General features: G+C 38.5%; 1 protein-coding gene across 9 annotated transcripts in view; it reads left to right on the top strand.

The window, feature by feature from the left end:
* Positions 1-10,456: 10,456 nt before the first annotated feature.
* LOC126866013 (neuroligin-4, Y-linked-like) overlaps positions 10,457-25,404 on the top strand; it is a 224,012-nt gene continuing 209,064 nt past the window's right edge. For 6 of the 9 annotated variants that reach the window (XM_050619031.1, XM_050619034.1, XM_050619030.1 and 3 more), the window contains exon 1: positions 10,457-11,946. The gene's annotated coding sequence lies outside the window, so the exon portion shown is untranslated. The remainder of the gene's footprint in view (positions 11,947-25,404) is intronic. The other 3 variants (XM_050619038.1, XM_050619036.1, XM_050619037.1) reach the window with 1 other exon arrangement.

Genomic DNA, 25,404 nt, shown 5'->3' with positions numbered 1-25,404 from the left:
TGGCTAGCCAGCGTTAAATAATAAAATTCACTCGAATCGGCGATGTTTTCGCGGCGAGACCCCAGCGTTTAGGCTTCCATTTTTCGGCCTCGAATTTTTCCAATCGCCGGCTAACTCGATTAACATGAAATACAAATAATTCAGCGACCATGAAACGCTATACTGGCCGGTTTAAAACGATTTTCAATGGCTTTTGAAACTGTTTTACCAGCGAAACGAAGAACGACGTTGAAATATTTCAGAGGATCTCACTATTATTTGGCTTTTATTCGTAAGTGAATTGGAACGACTTTACAAATTATATCGAGCAATACAGATTCGTCCAGTCGTACTTTCTTTTCATCCTTTGCGTCATTGTTTCCTCCTTTATTTTATCGCTTTTTTCATAGCCGATGTTCGTTCTTGGAAAATTCATTGTTCGTTAATCTTTATTCGTTAACGTTTTGAAATAATTTCTTCACCTTTGGTGAATTTCATTCACGAAACTTATCGGTAAAATTGACGATTTAATTAATGCATCGCGATTTTTCGAGAATCTTTAGTTCAGCGATTATTGTAAGCGAATCGCGTTTTTCTTTTTTGCATTTATAGGAAATTTGAAAGTGCAAACCCGCATGGAATACTCTGCGTAATATGAAAAAGCATATAAAATGTCCTAAGCGTACCTTTTGTTTACCTTTTTTTTGTTTTTGTTTACCTTTTGTAATATTTGGTGGGTAAAACAATTTTTTATTCCGAGGTTCTACTCTTTTTTAATTATATTCTCAAAAATATAAATGTGCATAAAAATCCGCCTCTTAGTTACAGTCCATCAATTACAACGAATAGACGACTAATAATACGTTCGAAGAGAATAACGAAAGTTAGACTAAAAGACTGACGATTCGGAAAGATTTAAGCGAGGTAACCAGCAGGTCAACCAAGGTTCCTCGTTCGTTTTGGCGCAACAAGTGCCTTTTTCGCAGCGTCTCGTAAAATCGTCGTGCGAGCCCGATCGTTATCCAGAAAATTAATCAACCACGTCTGGCGTGGCGGAAGGGCTCGCGGTAACCCTAGAAGCTAACGAAGTGAAACTTCGTTAGCCTTAAAGCGCAAACCTCGAGATTCCTGGTATCACGAGCCTCGTGCCTCTTCTACGTTGTAATAACGATACCGCCTCGTTAACTGGCAACAGTCAAAGAAACGCCACCTCTTTGGATTTCCATAAATTCGATCATCCGAGGGAAGGAAAAAGAAGACAATGGCGATAATCGACTTAGACGTAGAAAATTTGTCGACATCCTGAATTTATAATATTTTAACTTGTCCGAAATTTTTCGTGATTGACGTTTACGTGCTACGTTTTTCGTTACTTTTCCGTGAAGTTTAAAACGAAATTGCACATCATCGAAAGCTACGAACGCTTGCCAATTTGACTTCGGCGCAGAACGCCAGACTCGCTTGCTATTTTCTGACAGCAGTCGAGGAAACGAGCAGCTCAGTGACGAGTTAACGAGAGTACTTTGCAGCAATTGGATCTTCGTAATCGATTCTACAGCGACTAGTTTAATCGATCGTGAGCCGCGTAACTCACGATTGCGTAGCCTAATGGATCGAAACTTCCTTAACCCTGTAGCATCGAAACCCGTTTCTGATGATTTCTAATTCCGTGCAGATGTCTGCGAAAGTTGGTATTCGGTTTATCGTCGATCTTGTTGAGAATTGTGCATCTTAATCGCCGAAATAAATGTATACGAACACTTACACTACACTTAGAATTGATATGAAAATAGTTTCAGATTTATTTGACATGTGACTTACAAGATATTCGTCGATACTTATCTGCACGCGTCTCGGCACTCTCTTTGTCTCGCCATCTTCTTTGCCACACTACCAACAGTTGCATTCTTCTGTTTTACGAGACACTGTGCACGCACATACTCCCACACACTCGTACTTATATACTGTCACTACTACGCGGCTAATCTAGCGTAACGCACAAAATTACACATATCTCAATAGATCTGTTTGAATATCTCTGAATATCTTTGGAATTTTAACAATTCTCGAAAAAATTCGTCCGTATAAAAAATTCCCCCTAAATGCGTCAACATCGGCCAATGTAGTTATTAATTTATTATACATCAACACAATCTTTCGAGCGAACAGGTCTGCGAGCACTATGCGTTGTTGGGTAGACACTTGATAGAGGCATCGGGGTGGATCCACTGATCCAGCAGAATGTCGATCAGAGTCTGTAGATATTTTGATGAGATTCCTTTTGAAGCGACGTATCCTTAACCCATGCCGCTTTCGAGGCCTATCAAAGCGGAATGTAATAATTTGCGTGCACGGAACAGCTGCATACATACGCGTCTAGTTACACCCGCCACGATATGCATGATATACTACAGACTCTCGTATGTATAGATGTCATTGATATCACACAGGTCACCTATAATATGCACGTCAACCCCTAAACACGTGATTAACCCCTTTACCCCATCGAGCATAGTAGCTAGCGACAAAAGATAAATCCACAAACCGCTGTACTTATTTTCGCTTTCGTGCTAATCAACTACGTATGACGCGTTTAGACAGACGTTGAGGGCCGATAGTTTTGGCGCTAACGAAGTCTGAATATTTCAATAAATTCTAAAGTAAACAATCTAGTCTTCTGACACAAACCTACATTCATCAAATTCCTAAACTGCAAACGTAACTTTCGTCTGGAACGTAAATTCGCACGTAGTATCCTCAACTTTCATCCGATTGTTACGTTAGTAAATAGTACAAGCGTACTTGATTTGTGCGTACTGATAAAGAAAGCAGGAACAAAGGGATGGAAAAAGCGCGGAGTACGCTTGTTCAAGTGTAAAACTACTATGCCCCACCTACGGAGGATGTAAATACAGTCTCGTATAATTCAGCCGACGAAGAAGCGTCCAACGGTTTATGTGCACTTCTGCGAGGTTGGCAACAAATCGCGAGCAGACTCGCGTATTTTCCATGTAACGTGAAATTACTCTGCCAGCAAGTTGCACACTCCGGCCTCGATAGCGCTCGCTGGCCGCGTCCGACGATATTGCGAAACGCGAGTTACGCACGGAGCTTCTGTAAATCTCGACGTACAGGCCGATTAAAACGTAACAACGGGGCTCCTTGCGTTTGTGTGAGGAGACGCGTGACTCTAGCAAGTAAATGTCGAGATTTGTAGCTCATTCGTTTGCCAAAGGGAAACGAAGATAGAGGTCTCAGAGTTTACACCCTTAATTGAAGTTTCGCCTGTTTGGAATGAGAAACAGAATCGTTATAATCGGTTATACATTTTTGGCATAACGAGAGTAAATAACCTGATAGCTTATAATTATAAATTATAGCGATACGCATGTGCTTGGTCACGAGAGTATTTCAATATTCACTGTAGAAAACTTTTATGTATATGTCGTTAGGTGTGAGGTGAAACATTTGAAAATTTCATTAGCGTTGTTACGAGACAAAACTGTCGCGACTATAAATATTTTAAACATTTATGATCAAGTTTAAACACTTTCGTCATCTGTCGGAAATATGTACTTGCGCCAAATATCTTATAATTTTTATAGAAATGGCTGTCTTGTTATAGTGCTATTGATAAGCCATTGTATAGTAGATGAAAGTGTGTCAATGACGAAGGATCGTCACAGAAGTAATGCAAATTCGTGGCACATGAGTGTTAGTCGAGATCCTATGAAACGTACGTAGTTAATATGCACGTGCCAAAGTGTGAACGTGCGACAGTCATTCACGGGAAACACCGTGTGTTGTGCATCGCGTACAACTTGTTTATAGGATGGTACGTGTACGTTACAGACTGTACTCAAGAACCTACTGCAAAGTTAGAATTACAAATTTTACAATTTTCTAAAATATTTTTATAATAATTCATGCGAAGCATATGTAAAATTTTGTTCTACAATTCCAGATCTTTGGCCGGTAGTGCGTTAAAATCGTGTCTTTGACGCGACACCCTATATTTTATACAGTCATGGGAAATTTAAAAGTGTAAAAATATCAAGAATATATGTAATATGCAAAAATGCATAAGATTCTACTTCTCTTCGATCGTACTGAAAAAAAGCATGAATTTGCATAAAGCATTCACAGTTTATCGATAACGTAACTATATGTATACATATATAATTCACCTACACGAGAGTTAATGTAGATTTATTTTACACCAAGGATGATTTATTTTCACTCTGAACTACATTAGCCAACCCAGCAGTTACTCAATTTACTGGACACTTCACCAACTCGTTAAATCTACTTTTTCTTCTTCTTTTGTCTGATAACGATCGAATAACGTGTTAGTACAATTCCGTAACAAAAGAAGGACGAAATAGTAGATCAGCAATTTGAAATAAATACGAAGAGGATCATTTTCTTGCGGCCCAGCCAAGCTGACAAGTAAGGACGACAGCCAGCAGCTCATAAACTGTCAGGTTCCTCACTTCTTTGCTTTACACCATAGTCATTAACTTACAATATTACAGTTTTTATATTAGCGTTCTCTGTCTTATAATTATGTCATGTAATAAAGTCTTATCATTATTACTATTACCATGTACAGCTCATAAACTGTGCAATACCTTATAAAGTGTGCTTTTAAATATATCATTCGCGACATGTTCGCCGTTACATTTTTTACGACACACTAATGAGCGGCGTCCAGATTCCAATTCTTTTTATAACTCGGGTCAGTATAATGAAAGCAGGGTCAACGAGTTTCAAATGAGGACTTTAAACTATTTTAGAAATTGTAAAAAAAGAAAATAGTGGAAGGAAATATACAATAAAAAAATATATATATATAGTAATATAAAAATAGATGAATAGTTCTCAGTACAGCAAAAAGAATTATGCAAAGAGCAAACCATTAAAGACCAACACCACGTTCGTGTAATATTTCATTTGCAAATTTTTTTTGGTCGATTTACTCGAATAAATTCAGCTTTCTAGTATTATGGTTTAGAAAAGGAATTGTAAGAATTTTACTACATTTTTATCAGCACTCCCTCCCTCTTTCATCAAGGCAAATCAACCTGAGTTAAGCAATTTCTACTTATGCACTAACAACGAAGTAACTCTTTGAAAACGGAATTATCGGTTCCAAAAAAGACAGCAAAGCAGACAGGAAACTTTCAAAGAGACAATAACATGGTTACCCCCTCTCACGAAGCAATCACTTGACAGCAGAGAAGAACTATTCAGCCACTTTGACTTTCGTTCTTGGCTTTCTCCATTCACTTCACGCTTTTCAATTCACAATTTCGCTAGGTTGAAACGGTAGAGTCGAAGTGCACTCGAGTTCCAGCTGGTTAACGCGGCAAGCGGCTGACGAAAGACGCGACGACATGCCGATGCGTGCGGCGGAATCGCGAGCGCTGCACCGGAAACGTCGAATGGAACACAGGTCGCGTCGTTTGGACATGGGGAACGAAGCGGAAGTTCTTCTTACGGCACGACAGTCTGTTAGACGCGTGCACGCCACTTTTCAGAAAAGAGTAAACACGTGTACGCGTGGCTGGCGACAGCATCGAATTAGGGAGAGACAGTTCGACGATTGTTGCAGTTACCGTTTCACTGAGAATTCAGATTGACAGTGTCCCTTTTCAATGCTTAAACGACATCTTTTCGGTGAAGAAGCTTTATGTTGTGTACGCCGGTGATTCGTCGTCAACGGTCGTGTACATGTGAACAAACTTTGATTTTGTAGAGCATTAGAAACTCACTTCAAGTTACTTTACTTTAATTTAAGAAATGTAATAACTCATACATATACAAGATAATAGAAGCACATGAACTTCCTTGGAATTATTCTACTATGTTTGAAGAAGCTCCATTGTACAACTTCCTTGCTCATTAAACGTAGGAACTTTCTTCGTGCTACTTAATAGACACGGTTTAGTTTCCTCCTAGAATTCTAAGGTGTCCCGTTTGAAAAGTTTCGTCCCAAAGCTTCCAAATTTTGATTTAATTCGAAGGATTGCACCGTGCCATCTCGAAAATCGAAAGATTCCGGGATATTCGGAAAATAACTCAAGAATATAATGATAACAATCGTCGTATTAAACGTTAAGCATTTATGAGAAATTAAAAAATACAAAAATGTGTAAAACGCGCATAATGTGCAAAAGTATATAGAATATAAAGTTATAATATTTGCCAGGTGAAGAAATCTCTACCTAAATCTTATTCTTTTAGTAGTGTTTGTAAAGATGCAGGCTTGCGCGAATATCTACGGTCTAGTATTACAATAGTAACTAAAATGATTTAATAAAAAAATGAAATTCTACGTGCGAGGTCGAAGAATATCGCTGAGTTACAAGAATGAACAGGCGAAACAACGATAAAGCATTTACACGTAGTCCAGAGAATTTCATAATGGAGCATAACATGGAGTGTCGAGGGAAGTATGTGCATGAAAAATACCTGTGAAATCAGATTCTTTGTAGAAAGAGATAGGCACGCGAGACGTGCTCTGTTCGCAATATACGACGCACAAAGTATACTAGTGTACATCCTCTTTGAAACAGTATCATCGGTTGCTTCCTCATCTTCTGATATCAGAACGTTGTTCTTTTTATCTGGAGAAGTTATTTACTCCAATTCTTTTTTATTATAAATATATTGATAAGCATACGAAATATTTTTTTGGTTTATTACTAACTAAAGCTACAACTATTTCACACACACACATATATATATATATCATATTTTCAAGGGATAAAAATATTCTATGTATTTATATATGTATAGGTTATTATTTAAAAAACGAAAAATTTGATAAGGTTTATTTCTATCACGAGTCTTTCAATTTTAATGCATAATTTTATGAACTTCGCACCAAGATGAAAGCGTGGAGATTATGTGGCGATGTAGATAGTAAAATTTTCAAGAATATCGTCCAGCTTGGAAGTACCGTGCTTTGTGAGCGTCGATCCGGGGTGTAATTTTGGTTATCATAAACGGATGACGATCATAAAGCATCGACTGGTATCTGTGTCATCTTTAGATCCTTGATCAACCTGGCTGCTGCGATAGTATACTATTCTGTTAAAGGAAGATCGTTTGTTGAAGGATAATATTACTACATGTTTATCCTTTAATACTGACTATGCAAAATATAATTATTCGTTGTTTGTACAGCGTTCATTTAAAGTAATATGGTATGAAAGAATGATACATATATAAAATTAAATATCTTTCATGAAATAATCTTGTGTTCTATGAAAACCACACTTTTCTCGCACCACACTTTTAGTACAACTCTGTTACATTGAAACATTTTGGACGTCGCGTGTAGACACTCATTAGTGTTGAGAAAAGTATAAGGTAGGTCGCGTAACTGAAAATCTTATGAGATATTTTAATTATTCCATTCTAGTTTTCCAGAATTCCAAAATTTCAATCTCGGAAACAAAGAATAACGGCGCCTAAAATATTCCTCCATTTATTTCCTCTAAAATTTCAATTCGATCTTCGAATCTTCTTATCGTAGAGAGCGATCTTCCAATTCTAATTCAATACTTTAATAAAAAAAAATCACTTTCTTTCCAATTTCTTGTTCGATTGAATCTACCTTGAAAATTCGTTGAATTATGTAAAAAATATTGCTTGGCGAAGTCGAAAATCACGTTTCGTTGCGAGAACATGGAAATTCAAATTAACATATGACCAAAGGAGTCACGTACTGTGCTCTAAATCCGAGTCGAGTCCAAGCAAGAACTCGCGAACAACCTCGTACTTCACGCGTGCCACTTTAAGTCCCTACACGCCTGCAGAATTCACGACGTGGCTGTACGATTGCGTGACATGCACATATACGCAGGGGGTAAACGCGCGTGGCTGCGCTAATCCGATGGTTTCTTCCCGCTAAGTTCGAATCCTGCTGCGAACTCGTAATCTTAGCCCTACACGAGTTCCCAATACGTTTCCCGATGCAGTTTCCTTCTCAGCGCTCCAAGTATCACGCTGTTTTCGCTTCTTTTCTTATTCGCACTTCGTTTTATCGCAATCTTAATTTTACCTAAACTGCGATTCTTTAGAAACTCCGTGTTGTAATGGAAGATAACGTGAAATACAGCTTATATCGTATTTAGTATAACTTTGTATCTTTTTCTTGGATGGTGAGGAGAGGACGAACGAGTTTTACCTGTTACAGAAACTCTGTCTATTATTAATGAAATATTTCGGATTATTCGCGACGCGATAAATGTTTTGATTCGAGATTGGTTTGCATTCAAGAGATTTTTGGTAGAAAGATGAAGTAGAACGTAGCTTACATTGGATTTCATATAACTTCGTATCTTCTTTTTTAGTGGAATAAGTTGCCGGATGTCAGGATACCACGAAGGAAATTCTCGGAGTCTACAGAGTACAGCTAGTAAAATATTTGTTATTATTTATGGCAGATGCATTTCGAAAGTGGTTGGTGGTTTTGACGTGCATCCAGAAGTATTTTGGTAGAAAGATAAGGTGAAATGTAGCTGATATCGTATTTTATGTAACTCTGTACCCTTTTCTTGTACGATAACGGTAGGCTATTCAGATGCGTGAACACTGTGAGCACATTGCGACGAATTTTTTGATGTTATTTGTAAAATACTTTTAATTGTGAACGATACCGGGCACCGTGAACATTTTTGAGAAGTAATTAGTGGTTTTGATGTTAATCTACACGTAGTTAGACGTAGCACGTATACTCCGTAGATATTGATGATAATAGTTGAAGTACCTACTAAGCTGAATCAGTGGCAGAACTGTAGATGCTGGTGCAACTGGAGAAGTACATGCATAATTTCGAAGTTGTTGCATTTGTGTATACAATATACATACACATATACGTTAGACGTGCACAGTGGATATGAAATTTAGACTAGACTTTAGGATCCACTTCATTCGAGAACAATTTGGTATTGTACTAATATTCTTAAAAAGCAACTATTAATAGTGGTACAAAAACATGGTCTTTAGATATTTTTATAAAACATTAAAAACTTCCCAATCTAAAAAGTTTTATCGAAACTTTATCAGTTCGACCAAACAGCAAACACCTCGTCACAGTAATCATCCAATAGCCTGTCATCTAATTTATGTATGATAATATCATCACGATCGAGCTAATAAATCAGGCAATTTTAGTTTTCTCTACAATTCAGCTGCAGAGTCAAGTAATAATCTTTAACTAAAATCCTGAACCTATCTGTTTCTTAATTAAACTTAGAAATCACAGATGCCATCTTACCAGTATTTACCAATACATTATCTAAGCACCGTTGCAATGATTAAATATTCCATTCTTTCCTTCTCGATGATTTAAAGAAGAAATCGACCGATCAACTAATCTCATTCACCTGAATCTGCTCATCAATCAACTCGCCCATCACCGCGCCTGACACTTATCAATACCCCATACAAATTCATCATCAACAACCAAACATCGCACCCCCTGTCCCATCAGCCTGTCCAAAGAAATCGACCCATCGTAGCGATCACGCTGCAATAGAATGTTTATGTCTATAAATCTCGCCATCGGCCTGTATGACACTCGGTAACACGGCATATACAAATCTACCACCAATAACCAAACAACCACCCCACACCTGTCTCTCTCTTTCATCAATTGAACCAAGTCCGTTTCTACATCCTCTCGACGAACCTCATCCCCTTCCGACTTCTATACGCTTCTGTATCGGCGCGAGTTAACCCGATGGATTCCGGCACGGTCGCACGGCGTGGCGCGTACGCGCGAGCATAAGCCGCGTTGTCGGCGAGGCGTACGGACGGACGTACGGACGGACGTCGGATCGATCCGGTGGCAGAGGGGTTGTGGAGGCGGAGGGGCAGTTGGCGCGTTCAAGGGGTGGGCTAGCACACACAGTAAGAGGAATGGAGGGAGTGGTGGTCTGGTGAAGAAGGACGGAGATCCTTGGAAGCGGTGCGCCGTCGCAACGGCAGGACCGTCGTCGTCGGGACCAGGCGAGAGCTTCGCCTGGTGGGGGCGAGACGAATGTTCCGTCTCGTTCCCACGAGCGTTTCCCCTCTGCAACCTAGCAGGCTGTGTTCTCGTGTCGCGTTGCACAGTCAGTTCATTCTTTCCTGTGTTTTCGCCCCTCTACTTTCAGCTGTTCAACCAAGTGTCTCTCTTTAACTTAGATCTTAGGCTCGTCTCTCTTCCTCGTTGACCACCACCACCACGTCCATTTCCCCTACGTGCGATCCTCTTTGTCCCTCTTGCAGGTCGACCATCTCTTCGTATCCCTGTTCCTCGCCGATCTTCATCCCCGTCGCGCTCACCAACCGTCGATCTCGGTTCGTTTCACGTGTCCCTGCTCCTCTCGCCACAGACAGACTCTTCCTATCTCTCTCGTCCACCCCCACTGACGAGGTCTCGCTCGCGCGCCGCTGGCAGCCCTGCAAAAACAAGCATACGGCAATCCCCAGTAGCACCCTGGTACACAGACCAGGCCAGAACGTCACACCGGGTGGCACTGGCAGCAGGTGTAACGTGGCCGTTATCCTCCGCGTCTCCACGTCACACACGGCCACACCGTGTCACGTGCTAGCCAACCGTCACGCGACTCGTCGAATACACTTTCACCTGGACCACTCGATTTATCCCGAAATCGGCCACGATCGCTGTTGTCCGTTCTCCATTCAGGATTCTTTGGATAGTCTAGCTCGGTTTTGCTTGGCTTGGCCTGGCCTGGCTTCGCTTAAACTAAGATCGAATTGCCCGAGGCCTTGAGATACGTTCAAGATGTTTCTGTCTCTAAAATCCGTGGTTCCTTTCCAACCTTTGTGACACGATTGTGAAACGTGAACGAACGTGAAAGAACGATGGTCTTATAGATCGTTTGGCCGGTTGATACGCGAGTCTCGTGTATGAGAAACTCGTGACTGGTTGGTGGAACGTCCGAGCATTGTGCTTCCGAGTGATAGCAGTTGGTTTACGACGTGAGTTGCAGACGTGTTTGGTGGGACGATATGTGAGGGATGTTTGATGATCCTCGAGGGTCTGACTCGGGACTCCGTTTCGAGAAGTTGGCGAGAAACTGTAGGGAACATTCGACGTCTATTGGGAACCATAGTATGTTATCAAAGACAAGAATATTTAATATTTATTGGATTATTCTCTGGTACTATGAGTAGCAGTACTATATACTGTGAATGACTGATATACTGTGAATGACTGATTTCTCCAGTGATTCCAGTCGACGAAACTATGTTTTCCAAGAAATAACAACTATCAAACGCTGTATATAAAAGGTAAGAAGACTCTCGTAAAAGAGACAATTATACATATAGAAAAACAGAAGAGGCACTCAAGTTGCTATTGAATTTCGGCAACCATATCCATCGAAAATATTTGACAAGAGAACGTTGCAAGTGCAAAATAATAACTAACTAACTAACGAAAGTAGTTAAGAGAGGAATTGGTCAGACCTGAATACAAGCTTAAACGGTTCTCATCTTCCCTGAAAAAAATCTCATCCCCTGCGAGGTTAATCCCCCATAAAGTGTACACGTGTTTGAGGGAAATTGACGCATGTGGATAGAGCGGCGATACATGGAGTAGTTTTCGAGTGATCGAGCCGATTGGATGGTATTTTCGCGAGGTACGCAGGTCAGGGGAAATTAAGTGGCGGACGAACGTGCGGCGAGGTGTTGGTTTCAGTTGGTCGGCGGACGTCGCAAGCCACGGTTCTCGAAGAAAAAAAGGAACGAGAGATGTAGTGTGTGTAGGTGCGTGGTGGTGCGATTTGTTTACCCGGGGGCGAGTGTTGACGGGAAGTGGCGGTGTTTGTCACGTTTCCGGATGTGAATGGAAACGGGACCCTGTCTCGTTTTGGACAACAGATTATCGCGAGCATGAGGAACGGATACGTTCGACTAAGACGATCTGTTTGTGATACTCGATCGGTAAGATTCCTCTTTTCAGAGTTCATTTCGAATTTCATTGATGTTTTCGTGGTTAATTTGTCGTTACAGGTAATTGGAAAATTTTGCGTTTTATAATAATTTTGACTGCTGGTTCAAATATCGAATGTGAATCTTTCAACGGGTAGAGAATTTATTAGAAATGTTGGAATTGTTGCAAAATGAGATGTAGGATTGAATATTAAAATGATAATTTACTATTTCAGACTGATGTTTCGCTGATTAATCTGTCACTGAAGATATTTGAATAATTTTGTGTTTCGTGATATTAATTTACGTTTGAAGAGAGTTGCACATTTAAATGAAGAGAGAAAATGCTTAGGTTCAGATTGAACCTTTAAATGATTTTCGTTCCTTGAATAGTGTGATTGGTTTAAATATCAGAAATGGATCTATCAATGAAACAGGGGTTTGTTGGAAATGTATTAAACTGAATCTTTAAAAAAGCAATTTTAAATCATTTTATATAAATTAAGAGATAAATTAAAAACGAATTTGATATGATTCGAATTTCATAATTTTATAATATTTAACTTACACATCTAGTATCATCTATACACGTGTATATATTCATAAATAAGTTTGTAATTTTAAAATTTCTTTAATTTTAATATATCTCGGCTTTTGAAACAATCTTCTGTATCAATTATGCTATTACTATTCACGAGTATTTGATTTCTTAACAGAAATATTTCACAGTAGAGATAGAAACCTTTCTTGAAATTCCATATCGCAAATTACATTTTCCCTTATCGAATTATTTAACTAACCCTCCATCCAGCAATACGAATGTCCAAAATTTTAATTATCCTTCGAGAATTGTAATTCAATCTAGTAATTTCCATCGTTGCTAACGATCGTGTTTCAATTTTGGAAATATCAAAATCTAACCTTCTCCTCTGGTGTAAATAACTAAAACAATTTTAATTAATTTTAAACGATCTACTGCAAATAATTCACGGTAATTCTACGATGTATTAGCAATCGTAATTAATATGATTAAAACGTTGGTCCTTTCCCACCCAGTGAAAATTAATCATTTACAAAGTGCTGGCGCGACACGATTTGCTTGATTCGCTTCATTTATTTAAAATTAGTCGCATCAAAACTCCACCATATTACAAACAACTCTATGTCATTTCCAATTGCACCGATATTCATCAACGTGGATTCGCCGAAACACTCCAAGTTCCTGCGAATTTTACGGTTTTGCAGATATGTCGATGGATCCACGATTATTTAAATACTAAAATCTGGTAAATCGACGTCCATTCCAATTTCAGTTTAGAACGATCGGAATAAAATATAAAATGCATATACCCAACTGTGGAATAATCAAACAGTGAATTTTATATAAAACAGTAATTGGCCATTCTGTGTAGTTGTTTGAGTTTATTTTTCGTATTTTCAAATAGCAATCGTTTTTGTTCTGTGCTGAATAAATCGTACGAAGGGTTGACTTTTTGCGATTAGAATTTCGTTGAACTATGGGCAAAAGAATTGCAATCGGTAACAGCTTTTTAACTTGGTTGGCAAATATAGGAAATACAAATTGTCATAGACAAATTTGTTGCTTGATTGATAAATTCAGTTTAATTGGAATGTCAGTGAAAATAATACGATCTATAGAGAATTTAGAGGTTTATTTATACTGGCTTTTTCCAAATTGTTTGGAATATTAAAATTTATGAATGACACCTGTATAATGCATAGAACAAAAATATTAATTTATATTTTCTTCAAAAAATCAGAAATAATTTCAGACAGGTAAGAGATTCAAGATAATAGCCGGTAATAACTATTACGTCGAAACCTTTTCATATTTCCACGTAATTATATTTAAATTAATGGAAATTAATTTATCTTTATCCTTTGACGGATAAAGATGAAAGAATTATATTTTAATGAAAATTCATTGCTACGAAATTTTTCTACAAACGAGTTTCACGTATGTATATCTGAAATTAAATATGAATAAAAATAGCATGCATTCATAGGTATGTACAGAAATGTGCTCTTACAAATGTAACGAACTTTTCCTAGAAATTGCAAGTCAGCTACTTTTATTGTTTCATTCTTTTCCTAATAACGAAACCTTTTTAAATTGAGATTCGTTTACATCTGAACATGATCATTAAAGGAAACATCGTTTATTCGAACTCTGATATCGTTGCATTCTCATAAATTCGCGGAATTTTTACAGGAAATTATACGTTGATCCTTTACGTTGCTTCGTTGGTTTCCCAATGGCGAAATTATTAATTGTGTAATATGAACAAGAAAATGAAAAAACATTGTCCGTTCATACGCTCACAGAGATACATTTTTATAAAATTAAAAAACCCTCCATTTCACTGTCTTATTAATATCCATAGTACGTTATGCTCTTTGTGGACACGAAAATGGAAATGACAAATTTTGATACGTTTACAACCACATGCATTTGGAAGCAAAAATGTAGGGGCAGTTTTGTTTACCAGTCGAGTCGCTCTCAAAATCGGTGAATACTTTTCTACTCTCCTAATGTTCTCTTCAATTTCTATTTGCCTTGTAACGAAGTTTCTTGAACAGGATTGACTCTGTTCACGACTGATCAGCAGTGGGATGCTTCTTACCGCGGCAACGATAAAGAAAACTCATATTTCCCTATTATTCTTTCAACGTGAAGGAGTAACAGGTAGAAGTTGGGAAACTACATCGATTCTAATCGCAGTCGAGTTTGTATAGCATGGTTTACGGACATGGACAACGGGGATGGCAGAAATTCGTAGTTGTTTCTTGACGAAAATTGAATTTATAGACAAGGAAGAGATATGTCGTAAAGAGATAGTGCCATTTTTATTATTGTTGTTATTTCTGTATTTAGAGGTAGGATCGCAATAGCTATTATTTTATTCCTTGGATAAATCTATCGCACCGTTTTGAGCCGAAAAACCTTTATTACACCTTCTTACACGGACTAAGGATAAAAAATAAAAGAATATCTTAAACCTATCGATCAAATCCCTCGATTATATCTAGAACTATCTTCTAGTTACTATTTATCGTAACTAGCGCATCTGCATATGCATGGCGAGCGCCAACTCACGTTGTCATTTTCAACAATTATCTTTCATTCTTTTCTGTTTTTATCTTGCAATACTACACTTACATACTGGTAGACCGTCGTTGAATCGATCCGATCGATCGATCGGAAAAACTGGCCGGCTGGCTAAGTTCGTTCGTCTCTGAATACAAAATCCAGCAATTCAATTTCCGTGACTGCTTATCGATTGCATGTATCCGCCGTTTCGCTTTTATTCCGTTTAACGCTTGAACAGTGGCGTTCCTCGTCGCGCACGCTCTTTGAAATTATCGTGGCTTAGAGCAAGACTGGTCTTAATGAAACTGGTTGAGAATGTTTGTGATCTCGTGTGTGCGTGTCTCGCTAATCGAGAGAAATCGAGCCGTGCTTCCAGCTAGTATCGGTTTGATTTTCGTGAGATAATATCGGAACTCGGTACAGCGAGTGATTCGTTTACTATCAGAGAGCGACACTTCGTTTAATTCTTCGAGAACAAGGGATATTTTTCAGACGTACCGATACAACTTACGGCAGCAAGTCGTTTGTTTTCGAAACTACGACCACGTAACCCGCGTCGATATAAATGTAAAAAATTGAAAAATGAACAAACAGAAAATTCAACGAGCTTTCACCGCACCTAGATCCAGCTAAGAGCTTCTTAACACATTGCGTACGGCGCTGTACGCGCTCAACGCGCTCCCAGGCCCCGTACATTTTTAATCGACACAGATCTACCGATGTGTTGGCTATACTGACTGATTGTTTTTACATGCTTGGAATGTCAACATTCAGTTGTTTTGCTAATCATTTGTCACAAGAATGCGCAAAGCTTCGTTACCCTGGTAACATAACAAAAACATTTGTCTCTGGTTGCTTAAGTCACCGATTCAATCGAAAAACATGAAAACGAGATATCTCGCGACCCGTACGTAACGTGTTAATACGCAAATAAAATTTCTCCAATCGTCTAAAAGCGTGTTATCAACGTGAAAAATTGATCGTGTCTGGATCTCTCGTTTTCGGCAAAAGATCCGAGGAAAAGTTCGGTTCTGCTTGTCTCGAAACAAGATTTCGAGAGCCGACAGACCGAGGCAGCGGTGGCTGGCAGGTGTCATCGATCGACAAAGGGAAAGTTCAACGAGCTGCAGCGTGAAGTTCGCGGCCAATTTCCCGGCGATCCCGGGCTCACGAGCGAGCTGCGATCTTGCCGTGGCTCGAACACGAAGCTGATATCGCTGCCACCAGTCAGCTTTTCATTATCGTCGCACAGACGTCAACTGCTTCGCTGTGGGATCGAGTGTTCCCTAATTAAGCCGATCGGATATCGCGCTCTTCTTCGTTCCATGTCAACCGCGAGCTTGCCACGTGGCTGCTCGCTCGTTGAACAAACGTCGTCGTTTAACCTCGCGGGAAACCAGCCTTTTCGTCGCCGAAGAATCCTATTTTCTTTATGCAAACATCGCTGTCATGTGTCTTCAGAGTCACGTTGCGTCTTACACGTCAGATTATTCGATATTTCCTTGGATTTTTAGCGAAGGATACAGGCAATCGCCTTACTAGATCGCGGATTTTTCTGCAAATTCATATTTCTGAGGAAATAATTAGAAAGGTCGGATCCAGGCTGTGATTAGTTTCGTCCTATCAAATATTATAGCACTCGTTGTATTTTGAATATTTTATATATTTCTGTGTATTGCATTCTGCGTATTCTACGAATTTTTTGTCGTTAAAATATGCGTAAAAATGATTACGGACTTTCTTAAACAATAATTTGGTAACTGATGGTTAATTGATAAATGATAAATTGTGAGTCGCAAACACGAACACTTTTCGGAACTTTATAATTTTGTAATTCGTAGTTGAAAATCGGTGAAGCGTACAAAGTAGAACATTGTAAACTAATAATATTACATCGATACAGAGATCGAATTAAATTCTACACGTTCGGTTGATAAATTTCTGAACAAAGTTTGAAGTTTAATTCGACACGGGTGAAACAGACTATCGTGCACTTACTCGTGCGCAATTGTACATCGATTTATATATATTCACGCGCTTGATCCGTGCATACGTTATACCGATTAAACGGAGAATAATAAACCGTGGATACGTGATCTAATTACCATAATTGTCGATTTGATTATGCCGAATAAAGATTTATTGTGTACGAATTAGTTCCTATGTACGAGGCAGTATAAATTAGTGAATTAATTATGTAGATAACCCTGAATCGTTGTTGTTTTTCATTAAAACACATTAATTTCGTTTTAACTCCATCTACGTTCGCCTGGCGTCCACGAAAATTATCCGTTTGTTCATTCCGAGAATTGAAAAAAGCTATTAAAATAATAACAAACCAGAATTTATTTATTCCCTGTAACTCGAGTAATGTAATTAAAGGGTTGGCTTTCGTAGGATTAAATATTTTAATTGAATTAGTCTTCGTTCGAGATACAAGTTTTAAACTGATGTTTTATTTAATTCTTTTGAAAGAAGATTTTTCTGTAAAGAGCGCCTACAATGTCACTCATAATTAAGTAATATAACATTTATAATTAAAATACTTGGGTAAATCGTAAAAGTTTTAAGATAAGATTTTAAGATTTAAATCTATGATTTGAATAAACTCCAAACTGTCTAATATACGTAAATTATAAAATTATCTAAAAATTTGTGTAATTTTATATTTCATTGAAATAATGCGGAAATTAAAATATGTTTTCCAGCGATACTCCGTCTCGATATTATACAAGAAATACGCATAAGTCGATAAAGAATCCGACCAATTCCACGTTACGTAAAATTTCCAAGCGTCCCAATTTATTCGTACGTCTCACTTTCGCCCACCTCTGTCTTCAAAATTCCACAAATCCCCAAGCCTACAGTCAAACGTTCCCCAAAAAGACCAAAGAACGTCCCATTTACTCGACGGAATCACAGAACTCGTTTACCTCGGTGTATCCACCAAACGTCTCCGCGAAATGCAGCAGGTGTCGCCGAGAGGCGGAAAAACGAGTCCATCTCTTGTATCCCGGTCTGTTCTCCGCGTGATCAAAATGGATATGTACGTGGAAAAACGGCGTCGAGACGGTTGGACCATTCCTACCGGGAAACATCAGGTGCGGAGTTTATGCAAGATAATTTCCACGAGACGAACATTCGTCAGTGTCGCACAACGGAAGAAGAAGCTTTACAATAGGTTTTCGATTCGAGAAATTCGACGAATTTCAACGACCAGGATATCGTTGAAATATGAGCAGAATTAGAAATTGAACGATGTGTGAGGGTTGCGTAAAATATCACGCTAAAAGCGTTCCCTTCTGGCATTTTTTAATTTCTTTGTTATTACATTTCTTCACTTATCGTCTTAATTCTTTGTTTCTTTCGATACTTTATTCGCTGTTCCTGTTGGAATTCGATGTTCTTTCTTGAAGTTTTTAGATGGTTAAATTCTTGTTAGAAATATGGGACGAAAGAAGAATGATCGTGGAAAGTCTCAAGAATTTCTTGATTCGTGTCTCATCTCAAATATACATACAACGAAGAAAATACTGTCCTCTGTTGTTCCACAAAAATTTGTATAGCATGCATAAGCAGTTAGAAATTACGTAGACTCTAATTAGGAGTACTACTTTCCGATCGTAAAATTTCTTTTATTTTCTAGATATTAAATTACAAATAATAATTTTTGCATTAAAATTTTTAAGAGCAACTTGGGTGCAACTGACAAAAATTGTAATTAATTTCATCAAAATTGACTCGCTTGATTTTAAAATCGACAGATTTCGACCAAAAATCCCACCCTCGACCCTCGATCACGCGTCTAATCTACTTTTCACCCCTGTCATATTCTAAAATACCCCGACCATTTAATTTCCACGCCATTAAAACTTCATTATTATTAAAACGTTGAAAACACAGGACTCGATCGTTCAGCATATTCAAACCTGTTCTCAAACCTTTTTTCCCCTATGCGTAGCACGCTGCTTTGGTCAACGTTCGACAAAGGGGGAGAAAAATGGGGATTACAAATTGCAGCGATCTCTGACTATAGGTTCGCCGCGTTCCCAGAAATGGAAGGGAAATTGATTTTTTATCGCTGACTGAATAACTGCGTTTCCACGGAATCCTGGTGTTGTCGGTTTCACGAAATAGAGAATAGGTATTGTTGCCTTTTACCAGGGGGTGTGAACCGCTGGGGTACTGGGGTGTGTCGGGGGAAATTGCGTTAGGGAATATTTTAAAGCCACCAAGGCTATTACACCAAGACCTATCGCGATGAAATATTTACGATTTTCTATACCGACTTAATTTCAAAACGTTCGGTCACTTTTCTCCGTAGATTGTCTTTTATTCGTACATAGATTACACTGGATTTATCATTCTATTTCATTTATTCTCACAGATTAATCGCAGGTGATTAGTCATTATTCTTATATTACAGTTTTGTTTTAATTTTTCATCTCGTTCATCGTCATTCTACTCCTATTCGCTGTAAAGATAAATTATTGATTAAAGCTTGAATAATTAATGAAAAAATCAAATCTGTTAATTTCTTTTAGGGCAGAAGCGTCGTCGAACAAACGATATCGACGAAAGAAGGGTAATTCTATGAAACAACAGACCAGAGAATATGAAACTTGCTGGAAGAAAATGTTTCGGAATAAACGAACAAAACGACGAAATAATTAGAAATATCTTCGCTCCAACACGGTCGATCAGCAAAATCCTTCTCTTATAATACAAAATCGAGGGAAATGAAATTTCTCGTCCCCGCGAACATTGGCACGCGTCAATACGGCAGAATGTAGACGATGGACAGAAAATCCTTTCAAGATTCAAATTTAATCCAGAATTCTCCGTAATCGCGAAAAATGAATTAAAAGGTATTTTTCGAGTGCGCTCTAATCCCCGAAGAAAATCCTGTCGTGCAATAAATATCGTCGGGACAGTTGGAAATCGACGTCTCGACAGGCGGCCCTTGACCGCTCGTTAAACGAATTTTTTGCGCCTTTTTCGTAGTCTCAATTAAGGGAGGCAGTTCCACGTGATAGCCACGCTTTATCTCGCGTTCCTTCAACCAGAGGAAACCACGAGCAAAAGCTCGGAAAGACGCGTTTAACCGCGCAGACTTTAGCTGCGAGTAGGATTTTGCTGGCTTAACAACGTGACTCGGTTAGTTGCTTCGCTGCACCCTGTCCAGCTAGTTAAGCGAGCTACACCTTTGTCTTAACGCAAAGATCTATTTATTTAGACGTACGAGTGAAATTAGTCGATTTCCTCCGTTTTTCTCTTTTGAATTTCTAGAGTTTTCTTTAATCTGTTTCTTTAGAATCATTTTTTTTTTTTTTTTTAATTGGGATGGAGGAAAATTGTGATGGGTTTTGATTTTTTAATACGGTCTGAGGTGTGGCAAGAATAATTTTATTAATATCACAATTTAATGCCTAGAGACTTTATTTATTGTAATGGAAACTGTATTCGTAGAATTTGGATACAAGGTGATTTTTTTTTTTTTTTTTAGATATGAAGAAGTATTTTGTAATTCGTAAAATTACATTTCGTAACACTACGTTCCTTGCCTTTGAATCTCGTAAATCTCGTTTCTGTAACTGCATACTCTGCAGCTGTAACATCTATAACTTTGAACTCGAAGGCTTTAAATTTCATAACCTGAACCTTATAATTCTGGCCCTGCGAGTATAACTCTATAACTTTTAACCCTATAACCCTAAACTCCGTAACTGTAAACCCTATAACCCTAAACGCTGTAACTTGTAACCCTATAATCCTAACTCTGTAACTCGGAATCCTGTAACCTATGAACTTTCAAATTCCAGGTCGTGAATTTACAATCAGCAACTTTCGAACCCAATAAATACAACATACAATACCCTTCGTACCATTTAAAAAATTCATGAAATAGTTTTGAAGATAATATCAATTTTCTTATCATCGATGAAAATAGTTTCCTCAAGAAGAAAGAAGAAAAAAGAAACGGAAAAGAAGATGAATTATGGGTAAAGTTTTATCTTTGGTCTTGCTGGACGAAAACTCGAAAAAGTCAATGCACGAACCTGATTTATATGCTGACAAAAGTCGCGTTTATTCGGTAACGTCCACTTTCAGCAAACAAAAAAGTTGTTTCATTCCGGCAAGCGATGGATCACGAAGTTCCGAAAGTATTTTATAATGACAACTTAAGGGTTGCGTGTTGCAATATTCAAGCCGCAATTTCTGTAAGAGCTCCGGCACACGATATCGTGTTACTTGGTGGTTGCGATCGCGTTGGCACAGCCTGCCTGATGGTGTTTCATTATCGAGTTTCAGATAGAGTGATATTTCAAGGATATTATGACCATAAATTAAGACTTGTTCTCTTCATACTTCGAAATTTTCCCGTTACTTTCCATCGCAGCCTCGTCGGAGGAGAATCGTGTGTAAATCAGGAGATTGAACATTATTTTCTTCGTGGTTTCTTTTGGAAAATTATGAACCTACGAGTAACGTACAGTGGCTACGGTATGAAAGACATTAAGGTACAAATCGCTGCTAATAAAAGTCTGAGGAAGAAATAAAGCGTTCCTTTTAAAAGAATTTCATCGACAGAAAAAGAGTTTGTGTGTGAATAATTTAGTATTATATGCATAGTCATAAACAGGGAGTGACGACAAAATAGAAGCATTTTTGTTTAAAAGTTTACTTCGAAATTTACCCGAGTATACACGATGTATACTTTTAACTTGGTGAAATTTTATTCTTCACCACGATTTATGCTTTCATTCATCTGTGACAGATTTATAAATGGATATATATTCTGAGATTAGTTTGATATTTTGATATTGGAAACAATTTCGTGTATCAGGCGACAGTTCTATAACATGTTTTTATAAGAAATAACTTTTGCTCGGTATCGATCATTTAATTGTAAGAAAAAATTCTGTTTTAACGTAATATCGATTTTATTTTGCTAAAGATTTTTCTGAATTATTTATATTACACCCCATAGACTTTTAAAAACGTGGAAAATTACATAAAATACCTGTGAAAGATATTAAACATAAAATGTATGACTGAAAACAAAAGCCTAATATCACGTTCGGGAAAGCTTTCGAAAAATTTCCTGGCTTTTAATTTTCATGGCTAATTTTCATGGCTGAGAGAGGCTTATCCGTGGCGCTGGCAAATATATTTATGCATCCACGTAACCATAACTCATCACGGTCATCGAGAAACCTGAAAATTTTCAGGTATTAAAACTTGCGCTTTAATTTACCGTTTTGTTCGATGCTTTCGAGTAGCGGAGGCGTGATAGCAACGATGTTTTCGAGCGTAACAGTTTCTTCTTTGGTAATCATGGTTGATTGCGAGTTGAATGAGTTGTGATAATATTCCAACGGCTAGGAATCGACGTTTATACTATTTTAGAGAGATACGCTTGAGTCGTGTACAGGTATCTCTTCGTGTTATACTTTCGGGCATTTGTGTTTATCTTAAACTTTTACTTTATTTTCTAAAATTTATATGACCTTTCTCACACTCTAATTCTTATTTCTTTTCTAAGATTTTCACATTTATCATACGTTTAAATAACGAAAGCTACAATGTTATACAGAGGACGAAGTTGGCGGTACAGCGATAAAATTACTCGCAAGAAACGCTACATAAAGAGAAAGTCTCTAGGATCAGTGTCGTCAATTCTATAAAGAAACATCTAGGAAACAGTTTGTTTAATTTTCTGTAAATTGTTCTAGTTCATACGACCGATCCATGCGTCATTAGCCACATCACTACTGAATCGAATAAAACGAATAAATGTAGAGGTTTATGTGTAGAGGGCGGTTGGTCGGTGAGGTTTAATGGGCGACATTGCTCGTTGTTGAAACCGTCGAATATATTTCAAATGATAAATTAGTATACAGATAATGCTCGCAAAGACGCTCGTACTAACCGATTCGCTAAGACAGTGTATCGATTTGAATCAAGCTTTGCGTGAAAAAACGACCAGAATATCAAAAAAGGCAACAGAAAGTAATTTTGCTTCATGATAATGCACCATCACATACAGCAAAACCGGTCAAGGAAACGATCGAAGCGTTCAGTTGGGGAAATACTTTCGCACGCGGCTTACTCATCAGACTTGGCTCCGTCCGATTACTATTTATTTGCATCGATGGGACACGCACTTTCTCACCAGCACTTCGCTTCTTACGAAAATGTACTGGTTTGCGTCAAAAGAGCGACAGTTTTTTTGGCGTGGCATCCACCAATTGCCAGACAGATGGGGAAAATGTACAGCTAGCGATGGGCAATACTTCGAATAAAATATTTTTAATCATTTTCATACAATAAACGTGTATTCTCTATACAAAAATTCCGGTTTCATACTTACAGGCCTGATATAAAATAGGATCGCTAATGACTCGTTAATTAGATCGCTGATAATTCGTTGATAACTGATTCAAAACTGATCGACAACCGACTGTAACTCGTTTCCTCGCGATCGCCTCCGTTTATTTATACTGATCGGGAGAGAGTCGGAAAATTCAAATTCGTCTTTGTTCGATGGTTGCACGTAGCGGTGACATTGTTTTGCCTGGAGTTTATTTATTCTTACATTACGCGTATCCTAAAGATCTTGGTACTCCGAGGCAAAACAATAACATGATTTGAATTGTTCTCTAACTCATGTGCCGCTACATAAATTTGTATAAAAACAGGCAGATTATTATACGCAACAATGTCGAAATTAATACAATACATAAGAAACGGAAGAATCGTAAACTTTGGAAAAAAGAATAAAAACATAAAATACTTGCACATACTAAAATAAACTAATGAAAATTAATTCATACGTACGTGTACATATAACGCTTGATATAGTCAAACGCTATTAATTTCCAACAAATATCGTAAAGCACAAAGATAAAGAAGAAATCTCACGGGACGCTAATCCTCCCTAACAAGTATCCGTAAGCCCGTAGAAACCGCGCAAGGTGTCCCCGGGAAAGTTGAAGACACCTTGCGGGGCGTGTAAAATCCTTGGCAGCGAGTTACGAAGATAGCATCGGCGCGGAGAATATAATTGAACGTGGAGTGTAAAGGGGTTCCGCGTGCGCAAAGGCACGATGATGGAAAAAGAAGAAAATATAGCGTAAAAGAGACAGCGACAGAGACAGCGGAGGACAGGAGAGGAGAGAAGAGGAGATGAGGGACTCGCCTTTTAAAAGGGGCACGAAAACGATGTCTCGTTGCTCTCGAAAAAGCCGAGTGAGTGGCAACCTCGACGACGACGATAATGATTTATTAATAAGGCCGGGATGGCCGGGGACAAGTATAAGATCTCAAAGGGGGAAAAAAAGCCTGTCTCCTTCCCCTTCGTCTTTCTTTCTCTCTCTCTCTCCTCGAGGGGCAAAGTTGCCTTTGTGCCCGGTCGCTGGCACGTTTCCTTCCTTTTTGCCGCGGCGACACGGCGCACTAGGTCGATGGAACAGGACGGCGAAGAGGAGATAAAAGAGGACGCCCCGAGCTTTCTGATTCCCTGCTGCACACTCGACAGACGTCTTACACGCCCCCGTCAACAGTTAACTTCATATTTGTTGACGGCACGGACGAATAATGCGAATAGTCTGGCCGCGGCTCAACGCTCACCCCAGCCGGGACTACTCGCCCAGATGAGCGTAGTTTTTAGCCAATCTTGATTGTGTCGTTGAGACACGCTTCGCTGATTCCAGACTCGCGTTGCAGGATCTTGTCGACTTGACGCTTTTAAACGGTTCAAATTTTTAGATAATTTGTCGTTCGAACGCCGGATAGGTTGTATCGTTGTATGTAAATTCTTGTTTCGTTCGTGGTGACCACTCGATCCTGGATTAAGAACGATGTTCGTCGATTTGCATTTGAATTTTTGTTAATGCTTCGAGCTCTGGGATGATTTATCGTTTACACGGACAAATGAAATATGTAGATTGCGTGAGATTTGTAATTCGTTGACGAAGATGTTTGATCGTGGTTGAAAAACATGGTCGATTAAGTCGATTAGATTCGTTGAGTGGTTGGATCTTTCGTAGGTAATTTCTCGTTTAAGTACGAAGTGAATATTTCAATATTTTAATAATCTGTTGGAAGATGATACTTTGAAATACGTTATAGACTACCAGGCTAAATATTGGTCTCTTTGGAGTTTAAAAATTAAACTCCTTGGAATTTATAGCGACTGAATTTTGTTTCTTAAAAGTAGGATGAGTAGACTAAGGACACTTGCTGCGTACGAGAGACTAATTATTAACCAGTTCGGTACAGCTTTTAGCGACCCTCGACACGAACAGCGCAGTTTTTTTAGAAATTCTTGACTCACTTTCCGAGACCAAGCGACT

Source organism: Bombus huntii, chromosome 5 (assembly GCF_024542735.1).
Source record: "Bombus huntii isolate Logan2020A chromosome 5, iyBomHunt1.1, whole genome shotgun sequence".
NCBI lineage: Eukaryota > Metazoa > Arthropoda > Insecta > Hymenoptera > Apidae > Bombus > Bombus huntii.
This window is presented reverse-complemented; position numbering and strand designations above follow the sequence as displayed.